The following is a 24,089-nucleotide window of genomic DNA, read 5'->3' on the forward strand; positions in this document are numbered from 1 at the left end:
CGAGGGTGGCCCATCACCGTGCAAAATATGCTGCAGCTAAAAGCAGTGGTTGGAAGCATGGTCTCCTGGAGAAAGATATGGATGCAGAAGGATGGAGGGATAACACCCCAAGGAAACCACACACACCTGCTATTAGGAGTTCTCCATACCAGTAGAGACTGCTAGCAGCAGAAGACCCTGCTGGAGCCATTGGAAATTTATTCAATCCTGTGGAAACAGATACAGGTGTCAAAAGGAAGGGGCAAAAGATGTCTCAGGAAAAATACTACCTTCCACACTGAATCCACTCCCCAACTCAAGCTGGTGTGGGAGAAGCTGTGAAAGAGAAGATGACATCTCCTTCTTCATCATGATCATGTATTTATCAGGTTATCACTTCTGCTTTGGGAGATGATGAAGAGATATCTTTTCTTCCCAGACACAGCATCATAGTCGCTTCTTCCCCACTGGCACAGATTGTCCCAGCTAGATCCCTATCTAACTATTTACCAGGTGAAATGCAAGTATGTGACTCTAAGTGCAGTACCCCAAGTCATCCAGTCCCATGCTCTGCTGAACTCCCCAGGTGGGCCCATGGGCTCGACATCACAGCAAGCATTCAGGCAGGAAACAGAAAACCAGTCCTTCCTCCTGCAATACCAATCTCTATGACAGCCTGTCCACCACTGGGGAACAGAGAAGGCAATCTTTCATCATTAACACTGCATCCCCAATTTGTCTTTCTCTTTTCCTCTCCACTGTCTTCGTATAGGAAGGCGAATGAAATGCAAGGATTACAGGTGGTGGAAGCAGGACTGATTCAACCTCTCCTTTTGTACATTCTAGGCTCTGATCAGTAACTGAGTCCAACTGTAAAGGAATCAATCTAACTTAGTCAAACTTCACACCTGTTGTTTTCAGATGTGGACCCATAGCAGCACATATACACGTGTGTATGTCTGTGTGTGTGTGTGTATATGTGTATATGTAAATGTAGGTGTCACGAACATCATGCACCTGTCTGTTCTCCATTTCTACAAACCAAAAGTATCACAATGTAGGTATTAGAGCTGTATAAACTCTATCGTAATGTGGATTTTAGATTTATTTATCCACTGCATAAAATAGCAAAAATATCATATTACCAAAACTGGTGATATTGTTACTCTTTCAAAAATGTATCTATGTACATATGTATTAATGGATATATGTATTTAGTATTTCCTATGTATAAAATAAAATACTGTACAAGATATTTTTTATTTTGCACATTCTTTTCCAGATAACTATATGTTTCTATTGAATCTATTAACCACCTGAAAGCTAAACCCTAAAAGAAAACTAAAAATCTTACGAAAGGCATGTTGTGGTGCTTTGGAACTCAGAAAATCACATTCTTAAAGTTAACCCATTTCTGTGGGTGTGGATCCATCGTAAGCAGGATCTTTCGATGAAGCTACTTCAGTTAAGGTATGACCCACCTCATTCAGGATGCATCTTAACTCTTTTATGGGAGTCCTTTATAAATGGTGTGGAGACAGAGAGAAAGAGAAAGCCACAGAAGCAGACGCTGAAAACACAAACCCAGAAGAGGAGGGGGAGGCCAGAAAACTCTGCCATGTGCCTTGGCATGTGGCAGAAGCGTCAAGAATCGCCAGCAGCCAGTCTTCTGGAAGAAAGCATTGCCTTGATGATGCCTTGATTTGGACATTTTTCTCAACCTCAATAAATCCCCATTGTTTAAGCCAACCCATTTCATGGTATCTACTTTCAGCAACCTAGGAAACTAAAATACATGTAATAGACCTGAAATGGTTTAATTGTAATATCTCAGCTGACTCTGCCACAAGTGATGTTTGAAACTATATGAGGGGCTACAATAATAACTAAGATAGAGTCAATGATTCTAAATAAAGGCAATGATTTTTAAACACTTGGAAAATTTTTTTCAGACACTACTCAAATGAACTTATTCCCACCCCCAAATCAAGACTATCTAATTATTTCCATGGTTGCTGTTTAGAACAGAAAGAAAAGCAATTCAGGGAAGACCAAGGGAAGGAGATTTCTGCAGATGAGCAGCAGAAAATTTCGCAGAATGAAAACTACAGTAAAATAACTCTCCTTGAATTTCATAAATGCATGGATCTACTTCTCAGCAAATTAGGAACCATCATGACTAGAAGTTTGGAAAACTGTGTTGGGGATCAATTCCCCATGATTCTCGAGCCTCCCTGCGCATCTTGTAAGGGACACACTGACTACTCTTTGTTCTGGGCTTTCTTTTCAAGATGTTTTATAGTGAATAGCCTTGATACATAGAGATAAAAGCCTCCCTCAGGGGTAAAAAAGCAAATTTACATCTAGCCTTGGAATACTGTGACAGTGTCTTCCTCTGAAGCAAAGGGTAGCCATATTCATCATCCAGTATAATAAGGTAAACGTCTCTCTCCAGAGCAAAGAACAGGCATGCTTACCACTCATTTAAAAAGTGCAGATTCCCTAAGCTTTGAGTTCATCCCATGTAGCAAAATGCACTGCATGGGCAAGTGTCACCTGGCCTTCTTTGCATCACCCTGTGTGAATTAGGGCTTGTGGAACTAGTGCAAAAAAAAAAAAAAATGTCGATTATCTGCTGCTATTGCTCTGAGTAATAACATTCCCTGTGTCTCTGACCCAAGAGTCTTGTGTCAGCTACCAGCATCCATGAAACTTTGCCAAGCTAACTTATTAGCTTAAGAGTAAGGTAAAATCTCAGACCCTTCATACTTCTCAAAAAGTTTATAAAGATGCTGTTGTTGGGGTCAGAACTTTGAGTAAATTCAGAGAGGGAAACAGAATTCTCTGTCATGATACAAAGAAGCAACCTTTTCAGTACACATTGGTGTGGGATGCAGAAGAAACAAGAACAAGCAATAAGTCAGCACAATGAATAAAGAAAACATACTAGATAGAACAATTACTCCTTTTAACCACCTAAATAAGCCTTCTACTAATTATTTACTGAGAAGGGACTGAAATTGATAGTACATACTAGAAACACTGTATGAATTTGCAAGGATATTTCAATATGTATGTGATTTCAGTTATCCTTCCACATTGCAACTTTCCCCATCACAGTTTCCATATATTTGGGTCAGCATAAGAAATCAAATGGGAATTTGGGGAGAGTTTTGCAGAAGCCACAAATGACACACAAAGGCCAGCTGATCTGCACTGCTGGCTAATGGTGAGTACCAGAAAGGAATTTCAAAGGTTATTTTCATTTATTTTATTTATTTATTTATTTTTGCATTGGCAGGCACCAGGAACAAAGGTTATTTTTTAATGTCTTTTTTTATTCATTCAGTATACTTAGCTGTATTCTACCCAAATCTGTTCCATTTTTTAAAATTTTTAATATTTTTAATTTCTTTTTCACACAGCATTTTTACTGAACACTGACCCATGTATAGCCTATAACTAAACACTTAATCCAAATTTTACAATAAGGTACTGTAAAACCCCCATAAAAGATAAAGAAAAAAACCCAGACTTCTTCTCTGATACTAAGAGAAGCCAAAACAACTTTACACAGATTTTCCAGATAATGGGGGCACTATACCCCTAACCCCTGTAATGTGAAAGGGATAACTGTAAATGCATTTACCTAAGTGGTAAGCAAACTTCAGTTATACCACAATATAGCCTTGATTAGGGTTTTTATGAGGTATAGTTTGCATACAATAAAGTCCAAATGTTTCAAGTGTACAATTTGATGAGTTTTGACAAACACATACAACTATGTAACCACTACAGCTATCACTCCAAAAGGTTCTTTTGTGCCCTTCTCAGTAAACCCCCTCAGTAAACACCCATCCATTCTCTATCAATTTGGTTTTTGTTTTGTTGTTTTTTTAGGTTTTGTTTTGTTTTTTGGCATAGGCAGGCTCCGGTAATCAAACCCGGGTCTTTGGAACAGAAGGTGAGAATTCTGCTACTGAGCCACAGTTGCACTGCCCTCAATTTGTTTTTTAAAGTAATATTTACAAAAATTGAATTTATATACAGGAAAATCTGTCCTTTTATGTGTACTGTTCTATAATTTTTGATAAACATATACAGCCATGTAACTACCACCTCAATCAAGATACAGAATATTTTCATCACTCTAAAAAGTTCCCTCATGCCCGTTTGTGGCCAATTACTGCCCCCATCCCTAGTCCCAAGAAAATACTGACCTATTTCTTCTTCTTCCAATTTTGTCTTTTCGAGAAAATATATAAGTGGCATCATATCTCTCCATTTATTTAGGTCTTCTTTATTTTCTCTCATGGAAGTTCTGTATTTTTCAGAATACATATTTTCGCCTATTTATTAGATTCTTCTCTAAATATTTCATGACTTTTTTAAATTTCAATTTCTATATGTTTATTGCTAGTATCTAGAAACACAATTTTTTATATTGCCCCCGTATTCTGCAACCTTGCCAAACTCAGTTATTAGTCCTAGTAACACCTTTTCAATTCTTTGGGGATTTTTTTATGTAGATAATCATATCTTGTTTTTTATTTTTCTTTTTTAGCATGGGCAGGCACTGGGAATTGAACCCGGGTCTCGGGCATGACAGGTGAGAACTCTGCCTGTTGAGCCACCATGGCCCGCCCTCGTATAATTTTTAAATAAAGAATTTTATTTCTTCCTTTCTAATCTGTATTCCTTTCTATCTTTTTCTTGCCTCATTTCATTGGTCAGGACCTCAAGAATGATATTGAATCAAAGAAAAAACAGAACTTTACCTCATTTCTGATCTTAGGAAGAAAACATTCAATTTTCACTACTAAATGTGAGGTGAATCATAGGTGATTTGTGTAACTTCAGGCTGAAGAAGTTCCTTTTTATCCCTAATTTGCCGAAAGATCTTGCCATTAACAAATGTTAAATTGTGTCAAACGGCTTTTCTGCCCCAGTTACAATGATCATATTGTATTGCTTCTTATCTGCTAATATGGCAAATTACATTGATTTTTTGATGTTGAACTGATCTTGCAATTTTACAGTAAACTCCACTTAGTCATGAGTTACTTCTCCTTTCAATGTATTATGGTATTTGATTTGTTATTTCTAATGATTTTTGTGTCTTTGGTAATTATGAATATTGTTTAACTCTCTTTTCTTATAATGTCTTTGCCTCATGAACTGGAATGCATTCTTGTCAGTCACATTTACTGATTTATTTTTGGTCCCTACTAATTCTAAATATGCTAACACAGTTTGCCTATATAATTCTCAAACTGAAATTGCCGTATCAATTATTAATAAAGACAGTTATCTAAATCAGGTGGTCCAAACTGACTGTTAAGAAAAAATTCCAATGACTAACATGTCTGAGCAAGTATCTTTTCACACATAATAAGATCTATCCCTAACTGGATGTGCCAGATATGCCACGTTATATTTTCATCCTCCAAAAATGAAGACCTCTAACATGGTGGATGGGGCTACTTGGCTTCATATTTTAGCCTGAAAAAGTCTGTTTAGGAGTGTGTAGAGACTATCATTAGTATTTTATCTCCTGTGCTGTGGGAAAGCCAGGCTGTCACATAAGGAGCTTCAAAAGCTTAAATATAGAGTCTTACCTCAAATGCATTTATTTTATATCAGTCGAAATTTAGTGTTTATCTCTGTTGTCCTTCTGCCTTGGATAATTCTGAAAAAAAATTTTTTATGCTTGGGTTTTTCTGTTCTTTTGCATGATCACAGAAAGTTTAAAAGTAAAACCTTCAAAACCGTTGCAATGAAGGCCGATTGCTATTTACCTAATTTATCACCCTTTCCCCAAAAAAATCACCAGGACAATCATAAAAGAAAAGTGCTAAAATTTTCTAGCTCATAATTCATGCATATTCATGAAAATTAGCAATTATGGCCCTGTTTCTTTCATTTACTAACACTTACTGTATGGCAGGAATCTTGTAGACAATGAAGAGGCAAGAGTAAGTAAACAAGATGCTCTTCCTTTGGAAGAATTTTTTGTATAGTAGGAGAGATTCAGGAGTAAAGACACACTCACAATTGTTATGATAAAGATAAGAAAGGGAGAAAAGCTAGGAGTTTGAAACCGGAAAAAAAGGAAATGACCGCCTTAGAATTAATATAAAGTAGTTTCACTTTTTCCTTATGGCGATAGGGACCACAGTAGAGTTTTGTGTGTGTGTGTGTGTGTGCATGTGTGTGTGTGTGTTAACATATCAACAGTTTTTCAAACATATGCAATGGTTGTAAAGCTTTACAGTAAACACCTACACATCCTGCACGTTATCACCTCCATTATCTGCCCATCCATCCGTTTATCCATTCATCATCCCATCTTTTTTACATACATGTTAAAATAAGTTGTAGACAGTGTACTTCTTCCCAAACACTTCAGCATGTGTATTAGTAGAGTTCAATATTTATTCATAATTTGTTTCTTTTCAGGTAAAATTTACATATGATGAAAGACACAGACATTAAGAGCACCATTCAGTGAATTTAAATCAACACATATACCAGTGCAAGTCAAATCCTTATCAAGATATCACACATTGCATTAATCCCTGAAAGATCTCTTGTCTCCCCTCGGTAAATCCTTGACCCCACCAACAGAGGAAACCAATGTCTTTCTTTTTATCAGCATAGATTAGTTTTGCCTATTCTAGAACTTTCAGATCATCGGGATCTATCCATGTTGTTCCATGTATCAGTGGTTCATTCCTTTTCATTGCTGAAAAGTATTACATTGTCTTGATATATACCACAGATTTTGTGCTCTCTTATTGATGGATCCCTGGGACATTTCCAGCTTTGGCAGTTATTAATAATGCTACTTTAAATGTTCTTGTCAAGCCATTTTATGGACATATGATTTCATTTATCTTGGGTACATACCTTATAGTGGGCTTGCTGGATTATAGGACAAATGTATGTTTAGGTTTCTAAGAAACTGCCAGAATTTTTTTTCCAAAGCGACTGTGCCATTTTATACTCTTACCAACAAATGTGGGAGAGTTCTTATTGCTCCATATCCTTTCCAACAGTTGCTAGTGTTGGGCTTTTTAAAATTTGCCATTCTGGTGGGTATGTAGAGATAGTTCATTGTTGTTTAACTTACTTTTTCCCTAATGGTTAATAGTGTTGAAAAGTTTTTCTTGTGCATATTGGCCACTCATATACCTTCCTTTATGAAGTATCTATTTAAATATATGGCTCATTTTTAATTGGGTTATTTGTCTTTTTCTTATTGAGTCCTTCATATATTCTGACTACTAGTCCTTCAGCAGGTATACGTTTTGCAAGTACTTTCTTCCGACATTTGGTATGACTATTATTTCCTTAATGATGTCTTTTGCTGAGCAGACGATTTGAATTTTCACAAAATCTAATTTTTCGATTTTTATAGGTTTATTGCTTTCTGTGTCCTGTCTATGAATCCTTTGCCTACCCTAAATTGCAAAGACATTCTCCTTTGTCTTTTTCAATCATTTAACATTTACATTTAGCTGTAAGATGCATCTCAAATTAATTTTTGTAGACAGTGAGTATTGGGGATTGCATCATGCTCCTGCCTCCCTACCCCTGCCCCTGCAAAGACACATTCCAGTTATGACCCCTGGTCTGCTGAGTGGGAAGCCACTTTTAAACAGGACCTTTGAAGTTGCTATTAGTTAAGATGTGTCCAAGATGAATAAGGAGGAGTCTCAATCCATATGACTGGAGTCCTTATAAGAAGAAGAAACTGGGAATTGGGTTGCAGTCAGTGAATAGAAGCCAGAAGTCAGAAGAAACCAGGTAATGAGGCAGAGATGCAAGAAGGAACCCCAACGATCATGGCAAGCCACGTGCCAGAACACTATAAATTCCAGGAGAAAGCATGGCCTGTCAAGACCTTGATTTTGGACTTACAGCCTCCAAAATTGTGAGATAGTAAATTCCTATCACTTAAGTTAGGCAGTTGTGGTACTTGCCATAGCAGCTCTGGAAAACTAAAACAGTGGGATAAGAATCAATTCATTTCTGTTTCTATATGGATTTCCAATTGTTTCAACTACAACTTTCCCCACTGGGTTGGAATATTCTGCTACCTTTGTTGAAAAGCAAATGACCATCTATGTGATGGATTATAGCTTGGCTCTATCTTGGTCAATTCTATACTATTAATCAATTTTTTTGATCCTTTGTTGCCCCATTGTACTGAAATGCCTTAATAGTAAGTTTGTCTCGCAGTTAGGTGGAGTAAATATTCCATCTTTGTTCTTTTTCAAGCATGCTTTGGTTTGTCTAGGTCCTTTGGATTTCCAAATAAATTTTGAATCAGCTTGTCAAAAGCCTAGTAGGATTATGATTGGGGTTGTTTTGAATCTATAGATCAATTACAGGGAAATAATGCAAGCGTTTTAAACAAGGGACACAACATTATTAGATTTCTATTTTAGATCACTCTGGCTGCGATGTAGAAAATAGCTTTGAAGAGTAGTCAGGGAAACAGCCGAGAGGCTGCAGCAATAATGCAAGTGAGCGCTGGTGCTCAAAACTAAGGTATTGTGATGCAGATAGAGAAAATAGATCAATTTTACTGATACTAAAAAAAGATGAGTATAAGGTTTCATTTGAAGAAGTTTCTGCAGTTGTAAACATTTCCAAAAACAAAAAATGATGGCCAATGTTCTCATTTCACAAAATGGGGAAACTGACGTCTTACAGAGGAAAAGTCACTTGACGCATCACCATTTCATCATTGCTGAATGATTAGAATATTCACAGGTGTAGAAAACAAGGATTGCTGTCAAGAGGAAAACTGGGCCCAAAAGATAATTACTGTGGTGACTGGGAATCAAGGACTGCTGCACGGCTGAGCTCCCCAGCTCTCTGTCTGAGCCCATAAGACCCCATTTTATTTACAATCATTTTTACAGATAGGGAAACTGAGTTGACTTCTTTCCGTTACATTGTGGACTGTCACTGAGAGCAAATTGGACTCTAACATCTGGTCCAGCACTTTGACACAAATTCACTTTTATTCTGGACAAGAGCCAAAATTAGCTCATTGAAAAGAAGTAACGAAGCTCCAATTTTTGTGCAAATACACACTAGTTTGCCATCTAAAAAAACTGTCGCTCCAAGGTCATTTTTCAGAGTTCAAGCAAAAGAGAACCCTTCTCTGAAGTAACACACTATGGTGCCTCATAAATGACTAAAAGACACAGTGGGCTCATGCTTTACATGATGGTAAGGCCACGGATCACATCCCATCTATTTGGGGAACACTAGACAATGGTGACTGCTCATGTTGCAAGCTCTGGAGACCTCCTGTTCATCTCTGTTGAAAGCCACAGCAATGACAAATCTAACTTGTTTCAAAAATGAGTCCCGTCCTCACTGATCTGGGCAATTTCATTCAACAGACAGTCTCTTAATGCATGTAAACATGGTTGCTGGCTATGAACAAGAATAAATGATTCCTACCATGAAGGTTTTGATGTGACTCTCTTGACCTTGGGGCTAAGTCTCCAATAACCCGTCAACTAAGGAAGGAAAATCCTCTGGAGTTGGTTGCTTTGCATCATGTAGCTTGAACAACTGGTTGATTGTTAGAGATCTTTCCTTGTCCATTAGTCCTTTCGGTGCTTGAAGATAATGAATGGAATACAGACTTATGGGGCTTCTGGAGTCTCGGTGCATCTGTCATCACAGTAGAGATTGGCAAAACTATGTAAAACCCTGTGGAGCTATTCACAGAGCCATGTCGATTTGTGAAAGAGGAGTTGAATGACTGTACAATTAGAAATACAATACCCTAGAAGAGTACTGTTATCAAAGATGAGCTCATGTACATTAAAGTAATTATCACATTGAAATATCATTTGTCCCTAAGAAGTAAGACTATAGCTGACTTTTAGTTTCTTCTATATTTTTGGTATTTCCAAAATGTCTGCAAATATACAGTGAACTGCTTTTATAATTAAAAAAACTTTTAATTAAAGAAATGACGTGTGGATTTAAGGAAAAATAAAAGTCTATATAATTTGAAATACTGAATGAAAAACAATCGTGAAAGATCAATGGCAAAATAACAGGATAAATAATGCCTACCTGAGAGAAACAAAGAAAAGGGAGCAAAAGAGAGAGAAAAAGGGAGTAAACAAAGAGGAGGCTTTTTAAAATTAGCTGATACAATTTCAAAATAAGCCAACAAAGCTGACATGGCTATTAAAGGCAATTAATGGAATATGAGTTTTCATTAGCAGATCAAAGGACAGAACAGTTCCCACATCCTCTACACTGCTCAGCCATTATGTTAGCAACACATTTTAAGAACACTGTCCAAATGAACTGCATTCAGAAAGAAAGCAACCTAGATGACTGAAGGTCTGGAAAACATCTTTACAAAAGGGTAGTTAAAGGAATTCCGCAAATGTAACCTGAAAATAGGACACCTAGTAATTTTCAAGTACTTTGTGCACAGACACACAAAAAAGAATTAGCCTAATTCAAAACTGTTCTAGAGGTTGTCTGATTCAAATTTAGCCAATGAACTTGTCTCTCGTGGGAATATAAAAGAAATGTACCACTGGAAAACACAGCTCACTGTTCAAATCACTCTGGGATTTATCAGGGCATCACTCTGAACAAACCAACAAAATCTCATGCTCTACTCAAGGTTCCATGTGCTTATGGTGTTCAATTATACTGTCCACATAAGTTATATTAGAAATGCACTTGTCAAAATATAAATTTTGTACCAAATAAACATTTTTTGCCTTAGTCTCACACATAAGTTACAGTTTTAAAATATGAATTACCATCTATTTTCAACATCCTGCAATATTGACATTCCTTTGTTCTTCCACACACAAAAACATTTTTAATTTGTACATTTAGTCACTATCATTGTACACTCCAGGCATTCCTAGATTACACCATCTCAGTCTTTATCGTGCATCTTTCCTTCTGATCTCATTTGTGTCCCCAGCCCTCCTCCCTCTATCATTCTCACATTCAACTTCATTCAGTATACTAACAATATTGTATTGAGGTTAGGTAGTATTGTGCTATCCATTTCTGAATTTTTACAATCAGTCCTGTCGCACGATCTGTATCCTTTCAGCTCCAATTACCCAATACCAACCCTATTTCTATCTCCTGATGGTCTCTGTTCTTAACGAAAGTCTCCACGTTCACTCACTAATGTTAGTTCATATCAGTCATACAGTGTTTGTCTTTTTGTTTCTGGCTAATCTCACTCAGCAAAATGTCCTCAAAGTCCATCCATGTTGTTACATATTTCATAATTTTCTTCTGTCCTATAGCTGCATAATATTCCATTATATGCATATATCACAGCTTGTTTAGCCACTCGTCTGTTGATGGACATTTTGGCTGTTTCCATCTCTTGTCAGTTGTAAATAATGCTGCTATAAACACTGGTGTGCAAATGTCTGTTTGTGTCCTTGCCCTCATGTCCTCTGAATAGATACCTAGCAATGGTATTGTTGGGTCATATGGCAATTCCATACTTAGCTTCGTGAGGTCCTTTCCTTCTTGATTCTGGCATTCAATTTTTTCCAAACTCTTGCAATATTTCTTTACCCTTTTTACATTTTTTGCTCAACTAGATAGAAGCATTTTCTATTACTTACAAAAAAATATTAAATAACATGTCTATTTAGGACTTGTGTCTTAGGCAGTTTTCTCCTTTTATCTGTCTTCAATAGATGAGACGCTTTATTAAGTGAGAAATTACCAGCATGTGTTTCTAAAACTTAACGGCTTTGAGGTATTATCCAAGATATTCATCAAAATGTGAAATAAAAGAAAATGATTCATTTCTGTACACAGTTGCTTTGTTCAACTGCTACACAAAAGACACTTAATGAAAACTGAAAAAAAAAAACATTCTCTGAGACCCTGAGTTCCTGTCCTCGATTATACAAGGCTTAATTCACAGCAAGTTCTGCCCTTTTAATTGTCTAATATGGCCACTAATTGCTCCATTAAGGAAAGATTTCTAATTCCCTATATTCAAGATTCATGTACACAGTTTAATGGATCGTGCCTATTGGGCCAACTTCAAATGAAAGCTCACTGTTTAAAACAACTAAAGATTTTTGACAAACCAGGAAGGGAAGGGTGGAAGGCTCTCAATTAGGAAGGCAATCTTACACTAAAATAGACCTATTGCAGAGTCCTACTATATTTCAGAATCCTAGTAGAGGCTGAACGATGAGTTTCATTGTCCTGTTAAAACAAAATGGCTGTAGGATATATTCAGAAAACATGTCTTGGAAAGTAAGCAAATAAACATCAAATCAACTTTGTACATCAGTATGAAAAACATTACTTTACAGAACCAAGTGAACCACTTAGCATGGATTTAAGATTCAGAAAATTTAGGGGAAAGTCCAATGGTGTTCTTTATATTTATGCTAAGGGAAAAAAATATTTGCCGAATGTGTTTAAAACTAATCCATAGAATCACAAGGTACGACCATGTGTCTTACCCACTCCTTTCTCAGTAGCTTCTTGTCTTGACTCTCCCTCACTGCCAAGCACCACTGATTTGATTTCTTTGCTTTTTAGTTCTCTATTTCTGATGGTGCACCCCCCTTAAGACCTGTCCTACTCCAATTAATTACTTTTGGGAAAAATGTAACTAAAAAATAAGAAAATAAATTTATCTATTTAACATATTTTAGCTTATAAGTGAACTTATATGCTATTTCTTAAACCAAACGAAGAATAAACCTAAAATCTGGGGCATAATTATTCCTACCAAATTGTATGACAGCATGCTGTGACAACCTAGTTTTGCATTTGACATTCACTATATAATCATATCAGGGATTGTTTTTGGAAAACTATTCACAAGCTTTATTTCTCTGCGGGCAGCTCTTAATCCTTTAAAATATTCAAGCCATTTTCTTTGGAAGCACACACCTTGCCACCTACCTTGTTTTCTTTCTCTTCTTCAATTATTAATTGTTTGAACTCTGCCAGATCTTCATTTACCACTGGCTTTGTCTATGATTCAAGCAGCTATTCAGGATCATTTTCATTGGTTTCATTACATCCTCCACCTTTTTCAAGATTACAACTTTGCAATGTATTTTTGCTTTATAACATCTGACAGATAGCAGGAGACTATTGTCAAAGAACCTGCCACTTTGGAGCAGACTTGATGCCGGTTTCTAAGGGACAGGTTTCTGAGGAGAGCTAATTGGATATGTTTATAGTTTGTGTGTCAATTAAGGTATTAATAGCTGCTGTAAAGCAAGATAACAACAAGGTCATCTCAGTCGATGACAACCAATCAGGAGATTAAGAAAGAAAATTGCACACTCGTGGTTCTGAGAGATCCCTAAAAATGGCTACATATCTGATCCACTTACTTTCCATTTGCCCAGAACTGTCATTCTCAATTGCAAGGGAGGCACTCTGAAGAGAATTCACTTGTCGCTGTTCTTGCTATCCCCCCTGCCCTCTGGGAAAAGGGCTTCCCTAACCTTCCTCCACTGCCACACGGGAAGGAAAGGATGCTTTACTTAGAGACAGTGCAGAGTCCACTTTCTACCTACTCACATCTGGAGGTCCGAGGTGCTCAGATCAAAATCATCAAGGCTGCTAAATCTAGACTCATGGTTTCTGTCACACTAGAATTTCCTAAAAACTTAGAAGGTGTCATATATATATATATATATATATATTCTGTCAATCAGTTTTATGTGACAGTACATGCATCCTCATTTTTTTTCTAGACTTAATGGCAGTTTTCTTGAGGCCATCTGTGCCAGCCTGAGTCTGTAGTGTACCCCAGAAAAGCCAAGTTCTTTAGTTAGTCCTCATTCACTATTGTTGGGTGAGAACTTTTTTATTGTTTCCATGGAGATGTGACCCACCCAATTGTGGGTGGTAATTTTTGATTAGATAGTTTCCATGGAGATGTGTCTCTGCCCATTCAAAATGGGGTGGCTTACTGGAGCCCTTTAAGAGGGAATCATTTTGGGAAAAGCTTTAGAGCCACGAGAGCCACCAGAACCGACTGAGCCCCAGGAAAGCTATCAAAGAGAAACTAGCAGATCTCACCATGTGCCTTTTCAGCTGAGAGAGAAACCCTGAGCATCATTAGCCTTCTTGAACGAAGTTATCTGTCCCTGGATGCCTTAGATTGGACATTTTCATTGCCTTAGAACTGTAAACTTGCAACTTAACAAATTTCCCTTTTTAAAAGTCATTCCATTTCTGGTATGCTGCATTCAGGCAGCTTGCAAACTAGAACATCATCAGACCTGGGTAGACTTCCACTATTAATATGGCCTCTGCACAAGGCTCAGTTTTAATAGGCCTTTGACTCGCTGGCTGTTTTAATCTTCCTATTGTTTGGGGTCTACAGGCAATTCATTGACTTTTTAAACCGTTTCAAGTTCCCAAATTCCTGTCCCTTATCTATCTCTTTTCATTTCTGCCTGCAATTCTTGCCTGTCTTCATCTCTTTCTTTTAAAAACTAGCTATCAGGAGACTGGGGAGAAAAGTGGAAATATTCAACTCCTCCAACTGATATTTTTGCAAGTAGTGGAGACAACCAACCCAATAGGGTGAGCCCTCAATTTTGAGGCTTGCCCCTACGAAGCTTATTCCTGCAAAAGAGACACTAAGCTTACTTATAAGTAGGCCTAAGAGTCACCTCCAGAGAATCTCATTTGTTGCTCAGATGTGGCCTCTCTCTCTAAGCCAGCTTGGCTGGTGAACACACTGTCCTCCTCCCTACATGGGACATGACTCTCAGGGGTGTAAATCTCCCTGGCAATGTGGGACAGGACTCCCAGGATGAGCTGGGACCTGATGTCAAGGGATTGAGAAAGCCTTCTTCTTGAGGTGATTCTTATGCATTATATAGAAATTCCCTTTTTAGTTTATGGTGTATTGTAGTGGCTAGAGGGAAGTACCTGAAACTCCTGGGCTATGTTCCAGTAGCTTTGACTCTTGAAGACAACTGTATAACTATATACCTTTTACAGTGTGACTGTGTGATTGTGAAAACCCTGTGCTGGATGCTTCTTTTATCAAAGGTATGGACAGATGAGTAATAATAATAATAATAATAATAATAATAATAATGATAAAAAATAATAGGGTGGGGGAATAAAGGGTAAAATAAATCCGGTAGACTAAAATACTGGTGGTCAGTGTGAAGGAGGAACAAGGGGTATGGGATGTATGAGTGTTTTCTTTTTTTATTTTTATTTCTTTTTCCAGAGGGATATAAAAGTCCTAAGAATGATCATGGTGATGTATACACAACTATGAGTAGATATTGCGAGACACTGATTGTATACTATGGTACTATATGTGTGGAAAAGTTCCTCAATAAAAATATGTTTTGAATAAATAAATAAATAAATAAAACAAAGCAAACAAGCAAAAAAAAAAAAAAGCTAAGTGAAGCCAGTAACAATCAACACACTTTAATGAAATTATGGTTTCTAATTCCTTTCCCTAAAGCAATCCATTTTGTCTTCACTTGGTCTGCCTTGCAAGCTCTCAACAGAGTAATTGCTTGGCCATATATTTTGCCACTGAGTAGCATGGGTCTCTATCGTTCCATACTCCAATGTCAATTTCCCCACTGCCCCCAGCTCACAAACAAATACTGAGTCAATGTCACATATTTTGATTTTGATACTATTATACTACTTTTGGCACCAATTTCTATAACAGTAGCAGTAGCTGCTGTGACAGATAAACCCCAAAACGTCAGTGGCATAAAAGGTTTCTGTTTTTCATCAGCCAAGTAGGAGATGGAAGAGAGTGAAAACGGGATACGGAAGGCTTTGTATGAACATGACCTTGAAGTGGTAGATATCATTTCTGCTCAAATTCCAGTGGCCAAAGCTCAGTTACATGGCCAACCCTAACTGCAAGGGATGCTGGGAAAGGCAGTTCTAGCTAGCTCTAGCTAAGAGAAAGAATTTTGGTAAATAGTTATCCACTCCCTCCCACAATTTGCTTATGATTATTTTTATGACATGGCAATTTTTGCATCCATAATTTCATAATGGCTTGGAGTCCGAAATAAGGCCTCCTAGGAAACTTAGAGAAATAAAGAATTTGGTCTGGCAGTCAATGACAAACACATCTGCAACCTCTGCACCTTGCTCTGAGGGTGATCTGGGGAAAAAAAAAACCTGTGCACCTCGCCTACTCACTCTCTCTTCCACCAACTTCCCCGAGAAATTCTTAAACCTTTTCAGTTCTCAGGAATGACATTTAAGATTTACAAATTTATTCACATTCTGGTATTAATCATTGAAAAGGCTTAATGTCTAAATTATCTAGCCAGAATTTACATTTCAGGCAGCATAAGAGTGATTTTGTCTTTCTGGAATTCCAGAAGACCACAGTTTTGCTGTCTGGGAGAGCTATTCTGATCATGAAATCACACTTTGTGAGCTAATCCTGCCTCTTTAAGTATAAATTACATTTTGAGATTTCAGAAGGTGGGAGTAACAGTGAACTGTTTTCCCTGAAACCTCTGCCAAATAGTCTAGCATATTAGAATTATGCTCAGTTTTCTTGATGGAGTTAGAACTAAGTAGAAAAAAAAACACTTTCTTTTAAAATATCAGTTCTGTTCTGGGTGGGTTTTCTATGTCCTTCTTGCCTTATGTGACAATCCAATTCTTTGGCAATACGAGGAAAGGTGAGCAGCAGGAAACACGGCTCAAACCCATGCATTCAATAAAATAACATATTCCACCCAACAAAGGAAAACACAGAAATCCAGTCAAGAATATCCCGGGTATCTTAAGCACTCTGAATACAGATGTCTCATGAGCATTTCTGAGCACTATTACATACCAGACCTTAAACTAGATGGTAGTGTATCTTTAACTCATTTCATTCTCTGCAGTATGTAATTTTATTCTCATTTTTACAGGTAAAAACACTGAGAAGTAAGTGATTTCCTAAGGTTGCAGTTAAGTAAGGAGAATCGTAATTTTTACCGTGATCTGTTAAACTCTAGAATTTATATTTTTCCCTCTTTAACATGCCTTTATTATCCAATCTTCTCATATGCTTGATAAGCTCATAAGCCAATCTCTGATTTCTCTACTCTTCCCTATCTTCAGTAAGTAACTTCTGGGACTATAAAAGTGACAGGCTATAGCTTCCCCAGAAGATCTTCTGTTTCTCATCAATCCGAGGTTGAAAACTCAGCATCTAATTTTCCTATGACAACAAAAACCAAGCACAAAGCAAAACCAAGAGCAGTGAAAGAAGATGGGTGTTAAGAAATATCAAAAGGATCTTTTTAAAAATATCTTCCTTCAGAAAATATTTGGAAACCACATATCTGACAAAAGTTTAACAACCAGAATTTATAGAGAAATCCTTCAACTTAACAAAAAGATAACCCAATTTTTAAAATAGGCAAAATACTTAAATAGACATCTCTCCAAAGAAGATATACAAATGGTCAGAAAGAACATGAAAAGATGTTCAACATCATTAGCCATCAGGGAAATGCAAATCAAAACTTCGGTGAGACATCATTTCACACCTATCAGAATAGTTACTATTAAAATTAAAAACCAAGTGTTGGAGAGAATGTGGAGAAATACAAACACTCATTCACCATTGAAGGGAATGTAAAATGGTACAACTGCTGTGGAAGACAGTTTGGCAGTTGCTCAGAAACCTAAGTATAGAGCGACCATATGACGCAGCAATTTTACTACCAGGCATCTATCCGAAAGAAGTGAAAGCAGGAAATCAAAGAAAGATCTGCACACTGGTATTCTTAGTGGCAATATTGACAACTGCAAAAAGATGGAAGCAACCCAAGTTTTCATTAACTGATGAATGGATAAACAAAATGTGGTATATATACACAACGGAATATTACTCAGCCATAAAAAGGAATAAAGTTCCAATACATGTGACAACATGGATGAATCTTGAAGACATAAAGTTGAGTGAAATAAGCCAGACACAAAAGGACAAATATTGTATGAGCTTACTGATTTGAAACAATTAGAATAAGCAAACTCATAGAGTCAGAATCTAGAATACGGGTTTTGAGGGGATGGGGATGGGAAGGTAAGGCTCAAAATGTCCAGGTTTCTATTTGGAATAATGGAAGTGTTTTGAAAAGAATGGTGGTGATGAAAACATAGCATTGTGAATACAATTAACAGCACTGAAATACATACATCTGAATATGATTAAAAGGAGAAATGTTAGATTATATATATGATAACAGAATAAAAATTAGAAAAAAACAAATGGAACTAAATTACACAAACAGTGAACCCTAAGTTAAATCATGGACTATAGTTAATAGTATAATTATAAAAATGTATTTTCATCAATTGGAACAAATGTTTCACACCAATTAAAAATGTTGGTGGTGGGATGGTGTATGGAAATCCTATATTTTACACATGATCGTTCTATAAACCCACAAGTTCTTTAATAAGAAAAAAATTTTTCCTTCTATACATTCCATTGAAAAAGAACTACACAGATACTGTCTCAAAGATTGGTACCTCCTCGAAGGAAAAGGAGAGAACGAGCAATGATAAAGAAAAATTTTAACACTAAAAATTTTTACTGTACCTTATCTCTTTCCATATACAATCATTTTTGTGATATAATAAGAATCATTTGCCCATTTGTTGTAGAGAACACAGTTTAACCATGCAAGTTTGGGGCAGTTACACTTTTCCTATTTGATGAAAAGCATTACAGCCAAGATACTTTGAAAGGAACCATATCTTGCAACCTAAACCCAGTTTTGAAAGATAAATGAGAAGCCATTTATATCACTGGAAATGTATGTCTGGTTGCAGCTTGCTCTTTAAAAATCCAACACTGGGTGAAATCAGGAAAGGGAGAGGTCAAAAACAGATCTGAACATTCTTGCGTGTAAATTTGAGAGGTCCTAAAATTATACTCTTCGGGAACCATCTCAGCAGCCTGCCTAACTGGAAATCTTCCTCTTTATGTGATGATAAAAGGTTATTTTTAAAGAAGCTGGAATTAGATACCATAGGAATCTTTTTGCATCTTCAGTCAGATCCAAACAGAAGTGTTCCTAAGAGGTAAATGCCAATCAATTGCTTTTCATGTCTGTAAAGACAAAGCAAAGTGGAATAGCTTTCAATTACAGTTGGAGAGCTTTCACATCAACCTAGAAAAGGTCCTTCTTGAGGATGACAAAGGTCCCATCTCTAATATTGGGAAATGTAGTAAAGCCTCCATGTTTAGAGATATTCGAGAAGACACACCAGCTCTTCTAGATAAGCACTCCTTACTAAAGTCAGGGTGCAAGACAGAATGTTCTCCTGAAGTTCCAACCAGCTATGGCTCCATAACTGGTATCTCCCAAAGATCCACAAAGGTAGCTGATTTTTCAAATGTATGCCTACTGAAAATACCAAAAATGGCTCTTCTTTATAAATCATTATTTTAAATACAAACTTTAAATTATCAATATGTCCATCTCACTACAGAAAGCAGTATTCATTCACGTTTCCTATCAATGTGTGCTAGATCCAGTTCACATTGGATCAGAAGAGTCAACTGTGTCCATTTCTTCCCAACTCTGCATTCAGTGATGTCACAACGGTAGCATGAAATCAGTGATGATGTAAGCATTTCATCATGGAAATCAGCAAACAGTACAAATCTAGCCCTTTTTTTTTTTTTTACCCCAGAGAACTGATTGTTAAACATTTACTACCTCATCGCTGTTTGTCACTGTTGTTTGAAAAGAAGCATCGGCTTTCTGCCTATGTGATTCTAGCTATGTGACATTTGGCTAGTTTCTCATCTGAGAAATAGAAATACAATTCCTATTTCATAGGACTTTTGTGAGCATTATTGGGGATAATGGACCTGAAGTGTTGAGCACAGCGCCTGCACAAACGTGATGATGGTGATAGCACTGCTAGGAAGAGAAATTGTCATTGCATCGGCAATGTCCATCTAAATGCACGTACATTTTAAAAAATTATCTTGGGAATTGAATTGCACTATTGTAAAGTTGAGAAAAAATTCCAAATTTATGAGTCTCAAACCAAAATGCATAGGACCAAGTTGAATAGAATTTCTTTGCCTTTCAAACTATGGTAGGAAATCCCCATACTTCATGATTGTAGTTGTTTGGATGCTTTAAATCAGTGTTTCCTAATCAAAATGTCATAAGAATCATCTGGAAAATGTCCAGGAGAGGCTTAAGAAATGTTATTCTTGGGTGGGCCACGGTGGCTCAGCAGGTAAGAGTGCTTGCCTGCCATGCCCGAGGACCTGGGTTCAATTCCCGGTGCCTGCCCATGTAAAAGAAATGGTATTCTTATCCCAGCCTTTTAATTTATCTCAACCATTCTCAAACTTTAATGTGCATCAGAATCCCTTGGAGGTCTTATTAAAACATAGTGTGGGACTCTACCCCCAGAACTTCTCATTCAGTGAGTCCAAGATGGGGCATAAGAATTTGTATTTCTAACAAGTTCTCAGGTGACGTGGATGCTTTGGTCAGGCAACTAGTTTGAGAACCACTGTACTATCTCATCCTTCTACGCTGAAATGACCTATTACCCTTGGCCCAAACTAGTGCATGTTAGTGGCCTTTACCTTTATGATACTTGCTTTCCCAGGAGGTATCTTGTTCTTTGTATCAGTTTGGGTGTATTGCTGCATAACAAACTGCCCCGAAATGTAGAATCTTAAAAAGATTTTTTTTTAAATTGTCCTTCATGAGTCTATGGATCCCCTAACTGGTTCTGCTGATTTAAGCTGATTTGGTTGATCTCCAATCGGACTTCATCAGGAAGCCGGGGTCAACTGGACTTTGACTGGTCTAAGGTTGTCTCAAATGTCTGGTGGTTGGCTAGCTGTTAGCTGTGATGACAAGGGGCACTGACCATGTGTTGCTCATCATCTAGAGGCTACCCTGGACTGGTTCACCTGGTGATGGCAGGGTACCAAGAGAGAGAACAGAAGCTCTCAAGATTTTATTATATTTATTTTTAATTAGAGCTGTAGGTTTACAGAAGAATCATGCAGAAAGTACAGAGTTCCCACACACAAAGTCTTCCTAATATTAATACTTTGGATTAATTTATTAATTACTTTGTATTAATATGGTACTTTCTTATAATTATACTATTAACTATAGTCGGTAGATTATATTAGGGTTCACTATGTTGTATAGTCGTAAGGTTTATTTTTATTTTTATTCTGATAACATATATACAGCCCAAAATTTCCCATGTCAATCCCTTTCAAATATACAATTCAGTGTTTTACATTCACACAACTTTCCCATCATCCCAAACAGAAACTCTGTATCAATCCCCATGCCTTACCATAAACCTGGCCCATGGCAAACTTATTTCATATAAGCGAGGTGAAACAATGTTCTTTTGTGTTTGGCTTATTTCACTCAACATATGTCTTCAAGGTATATTCATGCTGTCACATGTATCAGAACATCATTCCTTTATCCAGCTGAATAATACTCCATCATATGTATACACCACATTTTATTTATCCATTCTTCAGCTGATGGACACTTGGGTTGCTTCCATATTTTGGCAGTTGTGAATAATGCCACAAGGAACATCAGTAGGCAAATATCTGTTTAAGTCCCTGCTTTTAAATATTTTGGGTTAGATTCTATGTTAGTTTACAAACTGCTGGAATGCAACATATCAGAACTGGAATGGCTTTTTGAAAGTAGAATTTTATGTGGCCTCTCTCTCCAGCCAACACAACAAGCAAACTCACCACACTCCCCCTGTCTACGTGGAACATGACTCCCAGGGGTGTGGACCTTCCTGGCAACATGGGACAGAAATCCTGGAATGAGCTGAGACTCAACATCAAGGGATTGAGAAAACCTTCTCGACCAAAAGGGGGAAGAGTGAAATGAGACAAATAAAGTGTCAATGGCTGAGAGATTCCAAACAGAGTCAAGAAGTTATCCTGGAGGTTATTCTTATGCATTATGTAGATATCGCCTTGTTAGTCAAGACATAGCGGAGAGGATGGAGGGAACTGCCTGAAAAGGTGGAGCTGTGTTCCAGTAGCCATGTTTTATGTTTTTGAAGATGATTATATAATGATATAGTTTTCACAATGTGACTGTGTGATTGTGAAAACCTTGTGTCTGATGCTCCTTTTATCTACCATGTCAACAGATGAGTAAAACATATGGAATAAAGATGAATAATAGGGGGAACAAATGTTAAACTAAATTTAGAGTGAAATGATGGTGATCGGTGAGGGGCAGGGGTGGGGGATAATGGTATGTATAAATTTTTTTCTGTTTTCTTTTTATTTCTTTTTCTGAATAGATGCAAATGTTCTAAGAAATGATCATGATGATGAATATGCAGCTATGTGATGATATTGTGAATTACTGATTATATATGTAGGACAGAATGATCAGAAGTTATGAATGTTTGCATTTGGTGTTTCTTGCTATCTAAAAAGTTTTTTTAATCAATAAAAAAAGTGGAATTTTAATAAGTTCCAAGTTTACAGTCCTAAGCCTTTGAAAATGTCTAAACTAAAGCATCCAGGAAAAGATACCTTAATTCAGGAAAGGCTGGTGAGTCTGGAACAGCTCTGTCAGTTGGGAAGTCCCATGACTGGCCCTGCTCCTGGGCTCCACTGCTTTCAGTCTCTGTTCCTGTGGGGTTCCTCACTTGGCTTCTCCAGGGCTGGCCTTCATCTCCTGGCTTCCCTTGTATCTTTCCCAGTTTTGGCAGGCTTAACATATCATGGTGACATCTGCTGGGCTCCCATCATCTCCAAATATCCATGTGTCCATTCTCTGACTGTCAGCTCTGCTCTGAAGATTCTATTGGTGCTGTCATTTCTCCAAAATGTTTCCTCTATTAAATGATTGCAGTAAACTAATCAAGACACACCTGGGATGTGCGGAATCACATCTCCATCTAATCAAAGATCCCACCCACAGTTAGGTATGTTACATCTTCATGGAGATAATTTGATCAAAAGATTCCAACCTACAGTGTTAAATCAGGGTTAAAAGAAATGGCTGTTCTCATAAGATTGGATCAGAATTAAAACCTGGCTTTTCTGGGGTGCATAATACTTTCAAACTGGCTCAGATACCTAGAAATGGGATTGCAAAGTCATATGGTAATTATATGTTTAACTTTCTGATGAACTGCCAAATACAAGTGACTGCACCATTTTATATTTCCATTAACAATGAATAAGTGTTCCTATTTCTCCCCATCCTCTTCATTATTTATTTTCCTTTTTTTTTTAATAATAGCCACTCCAATGGGTGTGAAATCGTGTCTCATTGTGGTGTGATTTGCATTTCCCTAATGGCTAATGATACTGTGCATCTTCTCATGTGCTTTTTGGTCATTTATAGATCTTCTTTAGAGTCTATTCAAGTCTTTTGCTTATTTTAAAATTGCATTCTTTGTCTTTTTGTTTTTGAGTTGGAGAATTTCTTTATATATTCTGGATATTCAGCTCTTATTAAATAACTGGTTTCTGAATATTTTCTCCCATTCTGTAGGTTGTCTTTTAGCTTTCATGTTAAAGTCCTTTGCTGCATAAAATATTTTAATTCTGATGAAATCTCATTACCCATTTGTTCTTTTGTTGCTTGTACTTTAGGTATAAAGTCTAAGAAACCATTGCCTAATACAAGTTCCTGAAAATGTTTCCCTATGTTTTCTTCTAGAGAATTTATACTTTTACTTCTTACATTTAGTTCTTTGATCGAAGTGTTAATTCCACCCAAGGTGATTTAGAGATTCATTGCAATTTCAGTAAAAGTCCAGCAACCATCTTTATACAAATGGAAAAGCCAATCATCAAATTTAAACGAAAAGTTAAGGGGCCCTGAATACCAAACAACACCTTGAAAGAGAACTATGTTGGAGGACTCAAACTCTCCAATCTTAACACTTATTACAAAATTGTGGTAATCAAAAGAGCATGGCATTGGCATAGGGACAAACATATAGACCGATGGAATCAAACTGAGAGTTCAGAAGTAAACCCTCATATCTATGACCAGTTGATTTTTGATAAGGGT

Source organism: Tamandua tetradactyla, chromosome 4 (genome assembly GCF_023851605.1).
Source record: "Tamandua tetradactyla isolate mTamTet1 chromosome 4, mTamTet1.pri, whole genome shotgun sequence".
Lineage (NCBI taxonomy): Eukaryota > Metazoa > Chordata > Mammalia > Pilosa > Myrmecophagidae > Tamandua > Tamandua tetradactyla.